We start from the raw sequence: 12,269 nt of genomic DNA, 5'->3' as shown, positions 1-12,269 counted from the left end.
CAGTTTTAAGGGCAACAATAGCCTAAATTTGTTTACAACTCGCAGGATTTCCATACATGAGCTTTCAACAACACAGAGTGTTGCATCAGCACGAGATCGAAAGTGCGTCAAATCTGTACAGGTCATTGTTACGTCATCACTGATAAACGTTGAAACTGATGAAAAACCGCTGGAGCAGTTCAGTCTAAACCTCCCTAGTGCTGGAGGATTGCGTTTGTTTTCGCTCTGGATGCGCGTTCATTTTGGCAAGGAAATGTGCTGATTTTGCAAGGAGATGGAGAATAAAGAGTTCAAGGTAGGCATGTTATTTATTTTTAAATCTTCAATTATATTAATTACTGTGGATTAAATATTGTTTAACAAATGAAATAATGTGCTATTCATGCTGTAATATCAAACTAGAAAGTCTATGGCCGGGGAGTCATGAGAGTTGGCTAAAGGTACAGTAGGGTCAAATGGGTGTCAAAGGTTATGACAGCACCTTCATGAATTCGTCCAAAATGGCACCCTATTCCCTATGTAGGCTAGTGTACTACTTTTGACCAGGAGCCATAGAAGGGTTGGCTGACGTCACGAAAACGATGCCCGCGCATCGATGGCCGGAAGTCGTGTATCTTGTTATGATTCTGAACCTCAGCTAACAACAAGCTGCCATGTGGGGAATCGTAGCTCTGTGGCATGTTTCAGCTTGTTGTATGGTGTTATTGATACCATGTCTTGTTTTGAGGTGTTTTGACTGATATCATGTCTATGCAATGACTCAAATTCGCTACCTAGCTAACCAACAACAACTGTAACAATGTATTTGAGACGAGTTCATTGTTCAAATGTATTTATGTTTGCATTAAACATTTAGAGACTAAATATAGTTTACATGTTGTCAACAGTCTAAGTCAAACCCTGTCTATTTTGCCCCATAGTTGCATGCCAGTTTTGTTGCTTAACAACCAACCCCTCTATAGAGTCCCACAGTGGAGGTGTGATAATACCCAAAAAACCTAGCGGTCAAACAGGGACATGGTTCCAATCGTTTTTCCACCATTCATTTTTCCCATAGCCGATTTTAGAAACACATAAAATAAGGGCTGTATTTCGTGTAGGCTTACCCTGGCGTGACGTTTTTGTAACCATGTAAATCTCTCTCGGACAAGTTGACTTTTATCAGTATATTTACATTTTACATTTATATCATTTAGCAGACGCTCTTATCCAGAGCGACTTACAATGGTGCATTCAACAATTGGTGTATTCAACTTATGATAGCCAGTGGGACAACCACTTATTTTTCTTCTTTTTTTTTATGGGGGGGGAGGGGGGGGGTAGAAGGATTACTTCATACTATTCCAGGTATTCCTTAAAGAGGTAGGGTTTCAAGTGTCTCCGGAAGGTGGTCAGTGACTCCGCTGTCCTGGCGTCGTGGGGGAGCTTGTTCCACCATTGGGGTGCCAGAGCCTGAAGGTAAGGAGGTGCCGTTCCTCTCACAGCTCCGTAGGCAAGCACCATGGTCTTGTAGTAGATGCGAGCCTCAACTGAGCGGGGTGACATGAGAGAACTTGGGAAGGTCGAACACCAGACGGGCTGCGGCGTTCTGGATAAGTTGTAGGGGTTTAATGGCACAGGCAGGGAGCCCAGCCAACAGCGAGTTGCAGTAATCCAGACGGGAGATGACATGTGCCTGGATTAGGAACTGTGCCGCTTTCTGTGTAAGGTAGAGTCGTACTCTGCAAATGTTGTAGAGCATGAACCTGCAGGATCGGGTCACCGTTTTGATGTTAGCAGAGAATGACAGGGTGTTGTCCAGGGTCACGCCAAGGCTCTTTGCACTCTGGGAGGAGGACACAATGGAGTTGTCAACCGTGATGGCGAGATCATGGAACGGGCAGTCCTTCCCAGGGATGAAGAGCAGCTCCGTCTTGCAGAGGTTCAGCTTGAGGTGGTGATCCGACATCCACACTGATATGTCTGCCAGACATGCAGAGATGCGATTCGCCACCTGGTTATCAGAAGGGGGAAAGGAGAAAATTAATTGTGTGTCGTCTGCGTAGCAATGATAGGAGAGACCATGTGAGGATATGACAGAGCCAAGTGACTTGGTGTATAGAGAGAATAGGAGAGGGCCTAGAACTGAGCCCTGGGGGACACCAGTGGTGAGAGCACATGGTGCGGAGACAGATTCTCGCCACGCTACCTGGTAGGAGCGACCTGTCAGGTAGGACGCAATCCAAGAGTGAGCAGCGCCGGAGATGCCCAACTCGGAGAGGGTGGAGAGGAGGATCTGATGGTTCACAATATCAAAGGCAGCGGATAGGTCTAGAAGGATAAGAGCAGAGGAGAGAGAGTTAGCTTTAGCAGTGCGGAGAGCCTCCATGACACAGAGAAGAGCAGTCTCAGTTGAATGACCAGTCTTGAAACCTGACTGGTTTGGATCAAGAAGGTCATTCTGAGAGTGATAGCAGGAGAGTTGGCTAGAGACGGCACGCTCAAGAGATTTGGAGAGAAAAGAAAGAAGGGATACTTACTTGTCTGTAGTTGTTGACATCGGAGGGATCGAGTGTAGGTTTTTTGAGGAGGGGTGCAACTCTCGCTCTCTTGAAGACGGAAGGGACATGGCCAGCGGTCAAGGATGAGTTGATGTGGGAGGTGAGGTGAGGTGAGGTAAGGGAGAAGGTCTCCGGAAATGGTCTGGAGAAGAGAGGACGGGATAGGGTCAAGCAGGCAGGTTGTTGGGCGGCCGGCCGTCACAAGTCGCAAGATTTCATCTGGAGAGAGAGGGGAGAAAAAAGTCAAAGCATAGGGTAGGGCAGTGTGAGCAGGACCAGCGGTGTCATTTCACTTAATAAATGAGGATCGGATGTCGTCAACCTTCTTTTCAAAATGGTTGACGAAGTCATCCACAGAGAGGGAGGAGGGTGGGGGAGGAGGATTCAGCAGGGAGGAGAAGGTGGCAAAGAGCTTCCTAGGGTTAGAGGCATAGGCTTGAAATTTAGAGTGGTAGAAAGTGGCTTTAGCAGCGGAAACAGAGGAAGAGAATGTAGAGAGGAGGGAGTGAAAAGATGACAGGTCCGCAGGGAGTCTAGTTTTCCTCCATTTCCGCTCAGCTGCCCGGAGCCCTCTTCTGTGAGCTCGCAATGAGTCGTCAAGCCACGGAGCAGGAGGGGAGGACCGAGCCGGCCGGGAGGATAGGGGACATAGAGAGTCAAAAGATGCAGAAAGGGAGGAGAGGAGGGTTGAGGAGGCAGAATCAGGAGATCGGAGGGAGAATGATTTAGCAGAGGGAAGAGATGATAGGATGGAAGAGGAGAGAGTAGCGGGAGAGAGAGAGCGAAGGTTGTGATGGCACATTACCATCTGAGTAGGGGCAGAGTGAGTAGTGTTGGAGGAGAGCGAGAGAGAAAAGGATACAAAGTAGTGGTCGGAGACTTGGAGGGGAGTTGCAGTGAGATTAGTAGAAGAACAGCATCTAGTAAAGATGAGGTCAAGCGTATTGCCTGCCTTGTGAGTAGGGGGGGACGGTGAGAGGGTGAGGTCAAAAGAGGAAAGGAGTGGAAAGAAGGAGGCAGAGAGAAATGAGTCAAAGGCAGAGACGTAGGGAGGTTAAAGTCACCCAGAACTGTGAGGGGTGAGCCATCCTCAGGAAAGGAACTTATCAAGGCGTCAAGCTCATTGATGAACTCTCCAAGGGAACCTGGAGGGCGATAAATGACAAGGATGTTAAGCTTGAATGGGCTAGTGATGTGACAGCATGGAATTCAAATGAGGAGATAGACAGATGGGTCAGGGGAAAAAGAGAGAATGTCCACTTTGGAGAGATGAGGATTCCTGTGCCACCGCCGCGCCGACCAGATGCTCTCGGGGTATGCGAGAACACATGGTTAGACGAGGAAAGAGCAGTAGGAGTAGCAGTGTTTTCTGTGGTAATCCATGTTTCCGTCAGCGCCAAGAAGTCGAGGGACTGGAGGGTAGCATAGGCTGAGATTAACTCTGCCTTGTTGGCTGCAGAACGGCAGTTCCAGAGGCTGCCAGACCACTAGGTTTTATGGGTATTATGACTCATACTGTGGGACTCTATAGGGCTCCAGCCAAAAGAAGTGCACTATATTGGAACTAGGGTGCTATTTCGGACACAAGCATAGATATGATGCATTATTATGTGACCATAGAAATAGAATCACTAGAAAGGATAGAGCCTCTGACCTTGGCAATTTGACTGGTAAACTGAACTGCACACCTGATATGATGTTCTGGTGATTCTATTTCTCTGAATATGATGCATTATGATGTGACAATGAGAGTTGGGTTAATGGTGCTCTCAAGGCAACTGGGAACTCGAAAAAAATAACTAGGTCAAATCATGTCCGTGATCTTCAGGTCGGAAAGTCGGAGCTCTAGAAAGATGCCAGAGTTTCCGACTTGGAATTCCTTTTTACATTTTGTGGTGGTAATTTTATCCCCTTTTTCTCCCCAATTTTTCGTGATATCCAATTGGTAGTTACGATCTTGTTACGATCTTGTCTCATCGCTGCAACTCCCCAGCGGGCTCGGGAGAGGTGAAGGTTGAGTCAGGCGTCCTCCAAAACATGACCCGCCAAGCCGCGCTGCTTCCGACTTGGAATTCCGAGTTGGATGACTGTTCAAAACGATTTTTCCCAGTCGGAGCTTGTTTTTTTTTCCTATTTCCCAGTTGTCTTGAACGCACTGAAGTCGGAAGTCAGAGATTTCCCAGTTGTTTTGAACACGGCAAAAGGCGACACAGTAGGTGACATCTAAACATGACTTTGTGCTGTCTTTCAGAGGTCAGAGGTCAATGGAAATGACCTCACCCTCATAGACCTGGATGACCCCATCAATGAAGCTGATGTTATGAAGGAAGTCAGGTAAGTGATTTACACTAATGACACATTTGTGACTGGTTACAGGATCACATAGGCCTACAGATACAGATTCAGTAGTAGGTCAAAGGTCACCGCCTATGGAGAGGTAGGCCCAGAGCCATGTATTTAGAGAGTTGGGACATTGAGATATAAACTCAGCAAAAAAAGAAACGTCCTCTCACTGTCAACTGCGTTTATTTTCAGCAAACTTAACGTGTAAATAACGCATCTCCCGAGTGGCGCAGTGTTCTAAGGCACTGCATCGCAGTGCTAGCTGTGCCACTAGAGATCCTGGTTCGAATCCAGGCTCTGTCGTAGCCGGCCGCGACCGGGAGACCCATGGGGCGGCGCACAATTGGCACAGCGTCGTCCAGGGTAGGGGAGGGAATGGCCGGCAGGGATGTAGCTCAGTTGGTAGAGCATGGCGTTTGCAACGCCAGGGTTGTGGGTTCGATACCCACGGGGGGGCAGTATGAAAAAAAAATATATATATATATAAAAAAAGAATAAAAATAAAATAAACAAATAAAAGAATGTATGCACTCACTAACTGTAAGTCGCTCTGGATAAGAGCGTCTGCTAAATGACTAAAATGTAAAAATGTAATGTAAATATTTGTATGAACATAACAAGATTCAACAACTGAGACATAAACTGAGATGTTACCCCCTCGTCCACCAAGGCACCTGCAAGTTCCCAGACATTTCTGGGGGGAATGGCTAAATCCTAGCCCTCACCCTCCGATCCAACAGATCCAGGCTCTTCATGGCAGAACACTGACATTCCTGTCTTGCAGGAAATCACGCACAGAACGAGCAGTATGGCTGGTGGCATTGTCATGCTGGAGGGTCATGTCAGGATGAGCCTGCAGGAAGGGTACCACATGAGGGAGGAGGATGTCTTCCCTGTAACGCACAGCGTTGAAATTTCCTGCAATGACAACAAGCGTAGTCCGATGATGCTGTGACACACCGCCCAAGACCATGACGGACCATCCACCTCCAAATCGATCCCGCTCCAGAGTACAGGCCTTGGTGTATCGCTCATTCCTTCGACGATAAACACGAATCCGACCATCACCCCTGGTGAGACAAAACCGCGACTCGTCAGTGAAGAGCACTTTTTTGCCAGTCCTGTCTGGTCCAGCGACGGTGTGTTTGTGCCCATAGGCGACGGTGTTGCCGGTGATGTCTGGTGAGGACTTGCCTTACAACAGGCCTACAAGCCCTCAGTCCAGCCTCTCTCAGCCTATTACGGACAGTCTGAGCACTGATGGAGGGATTGTGCGTTCCTGGTGTAACTCGGGCAGTTGTTGTTTCCATCCTGTACCTGTCCCGCAGGATGTTCCGATCCTGTGCCGATGTTGTTACACGTGGTCTGCCACTGCGAGGATGATCAGCTGTCCGTCCTGTCTCCCTGTAGCTCTGTCTTAGGCGTCTCACAGTACGGACATTGCAATTTATTGCCCTGGCCACATCTGCAGTCCTCATGCCTCCTTGCAGCATGCCTAAGGCACGTTCACGCAGATGAGCAGGGACCCTGGGCATTTTTCTTTTGGTGTTTTTCAGAGTCAGTAGAAAGGCCTCTTTAGGGTCCTAAGTTTTCATAACTACCGTCTGTAAGCTGTTAGTGTCTTAATGACCGTTGCACAGGTGCATGTTCATTAAGTGTTTATGGTTCATTGAACAACATTTTACATTTTAGTCATTTAGCAGACACTCTTATCCAGAGCGACTTACAGTTAGTGAGTGCATACATTTTCATACTGGCCCCCCGTGGGAAACAAACCCACAACCCTGGCGTTGCAAGCGCCATGCTCTACCAACTGAGCTACAGGGGACTAGCATGGGAAACAGTGTTTAAACCCTTTACAATGAAGATCTGTGAAGATATTTGGATTTTTACGAATTATCTTTGAAAGATCCTGAAAAAGGGACGTTTTCTTTTTTTGCTGAGTTTATGTATACATTACATGACACAGTAGATATCCATATGACAGCTGGCTCCCCATGGGCAATGTTGACATTTTAAACAATGCTATGTAACTGAACATCTATAATTAGAATTTACTTATAATGAAAGGATAAATGAAAGGCTCCAAGGCGCTAACATGGAGTCCTTTTAAAAGTTGGCAGAATTCTCTAAATATTTGGCTCTGGATAGGCCGAGTCATCTCAAGAGTATTGGAGCCATAGAATTTGAGTGATTCTATTCTAATTCTAGAATGATTCATTCTAATTCTGTGATTCTAATTCTATAATTACACATCCTCACACTCACATTATAGCAGTGACCTAAGAGATATTCCTTTTATCTATCTAGATCCCATAAAGATCACAGAGAGGCTGAGAGACTGACCAAGTTGGACGAGGCTGTTCTAGACACAGATACCCCAACTCAGTCACAGGAGGTTGAAGAAGAGAGTGAGTTGGACGAGGCTGTTGCCATCCCATCTCAGTCGCAGGAGGTTGAAGGAGAGAGTGAGTTGGACGAGGCTGTTGCCATCCCATCTGAGTCGCAGGAGGTTGAAGGAGAGAGTGAGATGGACGAGGCTGTTGCCATCCCATCTCAGTCGCAGGAGGTTGAAGGAGAGAGTGAGTTGGACGAGGCTGTTGCCATCCCATCTCAGTCGCAGGAGGTTGAAGGAGAGAGTGAGTTGGACGAGGCTGTTGCCATCCCATCTCAGTCGCAGGAGGTTGAGGGAGAGAGTGAGTTGGACGAGGCTGTTGCCATCCCATCTCGGTCGCAGGAGGTTGAAGGAGAGAGTGAGTTGGACGAGGCTGTTGCCATCCCATCTCGGTCGCAGGAGGTTGAAGGAGAGAGTGATTTGGACGAGGCTGTTGCCATCCCATCTCAGTCGCAGGAGGTTGAAGGAGAGAGTGAGTTGGACGAGGCTGTTGCCATCCCATCTCAGTCGCAGGAAGTTGAAGGAGAGAGTGAGTTGGACGAGGCTGTTGCCATCCCATCTCAGTCGCAGGAGGTTGAAGGAGAGAGTGAGTTGGACGAGGCTGTTGCCATCCCATCTCAGTCGCAGGAGGTTGAAGGAGAGAGTGATTTGGACGAGGCTGTTGCCATCCCATCTCAGTCACAGGAGGTTGAAGGAGAGAGTGAGTTGGACGAGGCTGTTGCCATCCCATCTCAGTCACAGGAGGTATGATGTATTTTTCTATTACATGGATGACATTTCATTGAGATATTTTGTGTTTTAATGACGCAAAATTGAATTCCAGCCTAACTCTGCTTTCTGTTGTCGCCATCAGGCTGCAGTGGTGACCTTCACTACCGTGACCCACAAGGATGAAACTTCCCAGACCAGTCTCACCCTCAGCAGGGGAAAGAGAAGCTACCCAGACCTACACACCTTTGTGCAGGACATGAAGGACGAGTAAGTTGCTCTTTGGCTTCCCCATGCATCCCCTAGATATGTTCCCTATCTCAATTGCATACTCCTCGTGTCCTCTCTTCTCAAAACCCATTGGATGAGAAAGCCAGAGGTCCCGCCCTTCTGACCTTCTCATCCAATGGGTTTTGAGAAGGAGGTGAGGAGATTGAGAGTCTCCCATAGTCTCGGGCCAATACAAAGGACTCAACGGACCAAATAACCAATCAGGGATGTCTGGGTGTGGCCTAGTTCCATAGAGGTCCATCCTTAACGTAGTCTAAGATAATAGAGGTAATGTCCATCCATAACGTAATCAAAGATAATAGAGGTAATGTCCATCCATAACGTAATCTAAAATAATAGAGGTAATGTCCATCCATAACGTAATCTAAAATAATAGAGGTAATGTCCATCCATAACGTAGTCTAAGATAATAGAGGTAATGTCCATCCATAACGTAATCTAAGATAATAGAGGTAATGTCCATCCATAACGTAATCTAAAATAATAGAGGTAATGTCCATCCATAACGTAATCTAAAATAATAGAGGTAATGTCCATCCATAACGTAATCTAAAATAATAGAGGTCATGTCCATCCATAACGTAGTCTAAGATAATAGAGGTAATGTCATGTAGTTCATTGTGTACTTGCATTTATTTACTTTTCAGCCATTGGAATCTGCTGAGTGAGAATATGCGTGCCGGGGTGAGTTATAGTCACCTCTAAAGTAGTTAATGTTGGTAAAATGGACCAAACATTCATTTGTGGAAATCCTGCAGGACCTTTAATCCTGAACCACTGCTTTAATTGACTAGCTTGAGTAAATGGTTCTACGTTTTATATCAGTGCAGCCCCTTTAACAAACTAACTCTGGATGGTCTTTTAACATTGCAGATGAGCAGACATGAGTTTAGTGCCAAGTGCATGGATATTGTAGCATGGGTGATGGAGTCTACATCCACTGTGGTTGTTCCCGCCCTTGACCTCACCATGCAGATAGAGCTCTCTGATTCGCCAAGCTCTTCTGGATCAGGAAGTAATGAGGCAGGAGAGGTGACCTCTCTTGGCCGCAGCGTCAGATTCAGCTGTAGTGGAGGACCCAGCAGGTGCACCAGCGCCAGAACCGCCTGCAGCACACGCACTCCCACGCCTTTCCCCTCCTCTCACAGGTACCTAGCCCTATCCCCTCCTCTCACAGGTACCTACCCCTCTCCCCTCCTCTCACAGGTACCTAGCCCTATCCATGCCTCTCACAGGTACCTACCCCTCTCCCCTCCTCTCACAGGTACCTAGCCCTATCCATGCCTCTCACAGGTACCTACCCCTATCCCCTCCTCTCACAGGTACCTAGCCCTATCCATGCCTCTCACAGGTACCTAGCCCTATCCCCTCCTCTCACAGGTACCTAGCCCTATCCTCTCCTCTCACAGGTACCTAGCCCTATCCCCTCCTCTCACAGATACCTAGCTCTATCCCCTCCTCTTTTTGCAGGTCTTTCCTGTTATAGGTACAAATATCCATTCCAGATCCACTTAGTGAGAAATACTACTTAGATACTACACAACCACTCTAAAAAGTTTACTCTAAATGTTAATGTTTGGACTGAGTGTGGTTTGAGATGGTTCACAATGCTTCCTTTGAATAACAATAACAAGGTTGAGTTTGTGTCCCAAATTCTTGGATCATATTTTTTTATTTTGTTACCATGTATTATTAATTTCTATTGTGCATTCTGCAGGTGTTTGACCTCTTTGCTGAGTGAGGACAATGAGCGATATGTCTCCTCACCTGAGGGTGGCGATAGAGAGATGAGACACAGACCACACTCAGCACCACTGAGATCTGTGTTTGGCATCTCTGAGGACTCTGTCTTCGACATGGTCCAGAGCGGCCAGTCGCAGGGCGACATCGTACCGCCGCCCAAACGGAGTAGACAGGAGAAATACAGACCTAGCAAAATGTCAACGGACGGCAAGTTTATGATGGGTATTGTCGAGTTGGTTATAAACCTTCTCAACTCCAGATGGGCTGAGCTAATGCGAAGTGTCAGTCAGGGAACTCTAGTTCTGCTGACTGGAAGTATCTCAGCAAGTCAACAGTTTGCCCAAGAGATGCTAAGCATGGCGACTTCTAAGATGTATTCCCATGCCATAGAGCATATTGCGCTCGGCCACAAGTCTCCCCTTGAGTTAGAGAGGGAGCTTGAGGCCATCTTGGGTCCTCTGGCTGGACAGGTCATAGTCATCATCATAGATAGCATCATCAAGGCTAAAACCAACGGAGGAAATGAGGGGAGAGCGACCAGCCCCTTGACCTATTTTCTAACTGCCATTTCGGCAGAAATACAAAGCCTAGTGGTTCACAGATCGGCTAGCAGACCATCCACCAGACTGTCCAACAACGACCCACTGCTGAACATTTCCAAGTCGAAGGTCTTAAGATCAGTTCTGCTCAAAATGGCAGAGCTCTTTGGCCAAGGTCCAAGTGAAACCTGTCTAGTTCCACTAGTCCAGAGTCAGTCCAACAACTCCATTTGCGACTGGACTGTGAATGCAGGCACCATTCATCCAAGTACATTTCTGTCCGACAACAGAATGATAGAAGTGTCATCCGATGTTGTGGATCTTGTACTTGAGGTTTTTTGGATAACAGGATTTTTGGATAACAGGAACCCGTCAAGGCCACAGAGTGCCTGCTCCCACAACTCAGCTAGTGGAGCAATAGATATGAGAGCTCTTGCTGGGGACTTGGTCAGACAGGTGTCTGTCAAACTCAGCCCGTTTGTCTCTGAGAGTCAACTCTCCACCATGTCCATGACAGATCTGTCATCATCTTTTTCTGACTCCACCTTGAAGCAGTTGTGTTCTCGCTCTGTTGTTGCTCTGGTAACTGCCTGTCAAGCAATCAAAACAGAGCTCGAGAACCAGAGACCTACCAACCTGGCAGCCAGAGACCTACTATCGTCTCTGGTAGAGACCATTGAGGACATGGATATCTCTGACATCCTCCGGGGCCCGTCGGCCATTTTGGAGGTGGCTGCTGTGATAAAGCACCCAGAGATGTCCACCTCGACAATATACAGATCTCTGCTTCTCGACTCATCTCTCGCCTCCTCTAAGATGGTCACTGAGAGCATTATCTTCAACAACCCATGCCCATCAGAGGAGAATGTGAGTATTCAGAAGGAGCTCCCTGCTGATAAAGTTGACATCCTCCATGGTCAACCAGTGGAGGAGTATATTGTCAAAGCTGAGCAATGCATCACTCAGGTCATTCAGGATGCAGCTGTGACATATACTGCTGCGCTGGATAAAACCGACACTTGTGGGAAACTGTCGGAAATCCTATCTGTCCATGTTTCCTCAGAGAATATTGAGGAGGCATCCTCTGATCTCTTTGGTGGAATTATTTCCGACCTGCTTGAGGTATATGAGGTCAATAAGGCCTCCAAGCGTACGAAATCAGGTCGCAAAATGTTCTGGGTGGAAGTGAGTTCAGGTTCCCAGAAGATTTATACCAAAACCCTGGACAAACTAAGGAAGCTGTTCACCTCCCACCATCTCACTGAGGGAAAAAATACTCCTGTGCAAATCGAGCTTTCTGCAACTGGACTACTTGTAACTGAGGCCACTGTGCAGGAATCTCCTGTAACTGAGGCCACTTTGGCAGTGTCTCCTGTACAGAAGACAGACAGTAAGACCCCTTCTAAGTCCTCAGCCTCAGCCTACCAGCTCACCCTCGACACCTGCACTAAAGGGGTAATCAAACAGGTGATCTCGGTGCTGAGGGTGGACACTTCAAAGGAAAACTGCTCCGCTTCCGTTGGGGAGAGCACGTCAAATTCATCCTTCAACTTCAACCAGAAGTTGGACTCGATAATTTCGAAATTGGAGGACCTCACCATTTCGAGTGATGTGACGTCAGCCGAGATTGCCACACTCACGCGATCTCTTAGTGCAGCCAGCAGAACCTCTAACATTTCTATCCAGAGCTTTCACAGTGCTGAGTTCCGA

At 47.4% G+C, this 12,269-nt stretch overlaps 1 long non-coding RNA gene across 1 annotated transcript; it reads left to right on the top strand.

The window, feature by feature from the left end:
- Positions 1 to 213: 213 nt before the first annotated feature.
- Positions 214 to 7,226, top strand: LOC311139897. Its single transcript, XR_014614112.1, has 3 exons — positions 214 to 295; positions 4,792 to 4,874; positions 7,194 to 7,226. It is a non-coding gene; the product is annotated as an uncharacterized lncRNA (long non-coding RNA).
- Positions 7,227 to 12,269: the final 5,043 nt, after the last annotated feature.

This window comes from Coregonus lavaretus, assembly GCF_964263955.1.
Source record: "Coregonus lavaretus genome assembly, chromosome: 13".
Taxonomy (NCBI): Eukaryota; Metazoa; Chordata; class Actinopteri; order Salmoniformes; family Salmonidae; genus Coregonus; species Coregonus lavaretus.
The sequence above is the reverse complement of the archived record's forward strand: the minus strand, read 5'-3'. Positions and strand labels throughout refer to the sequence as shown.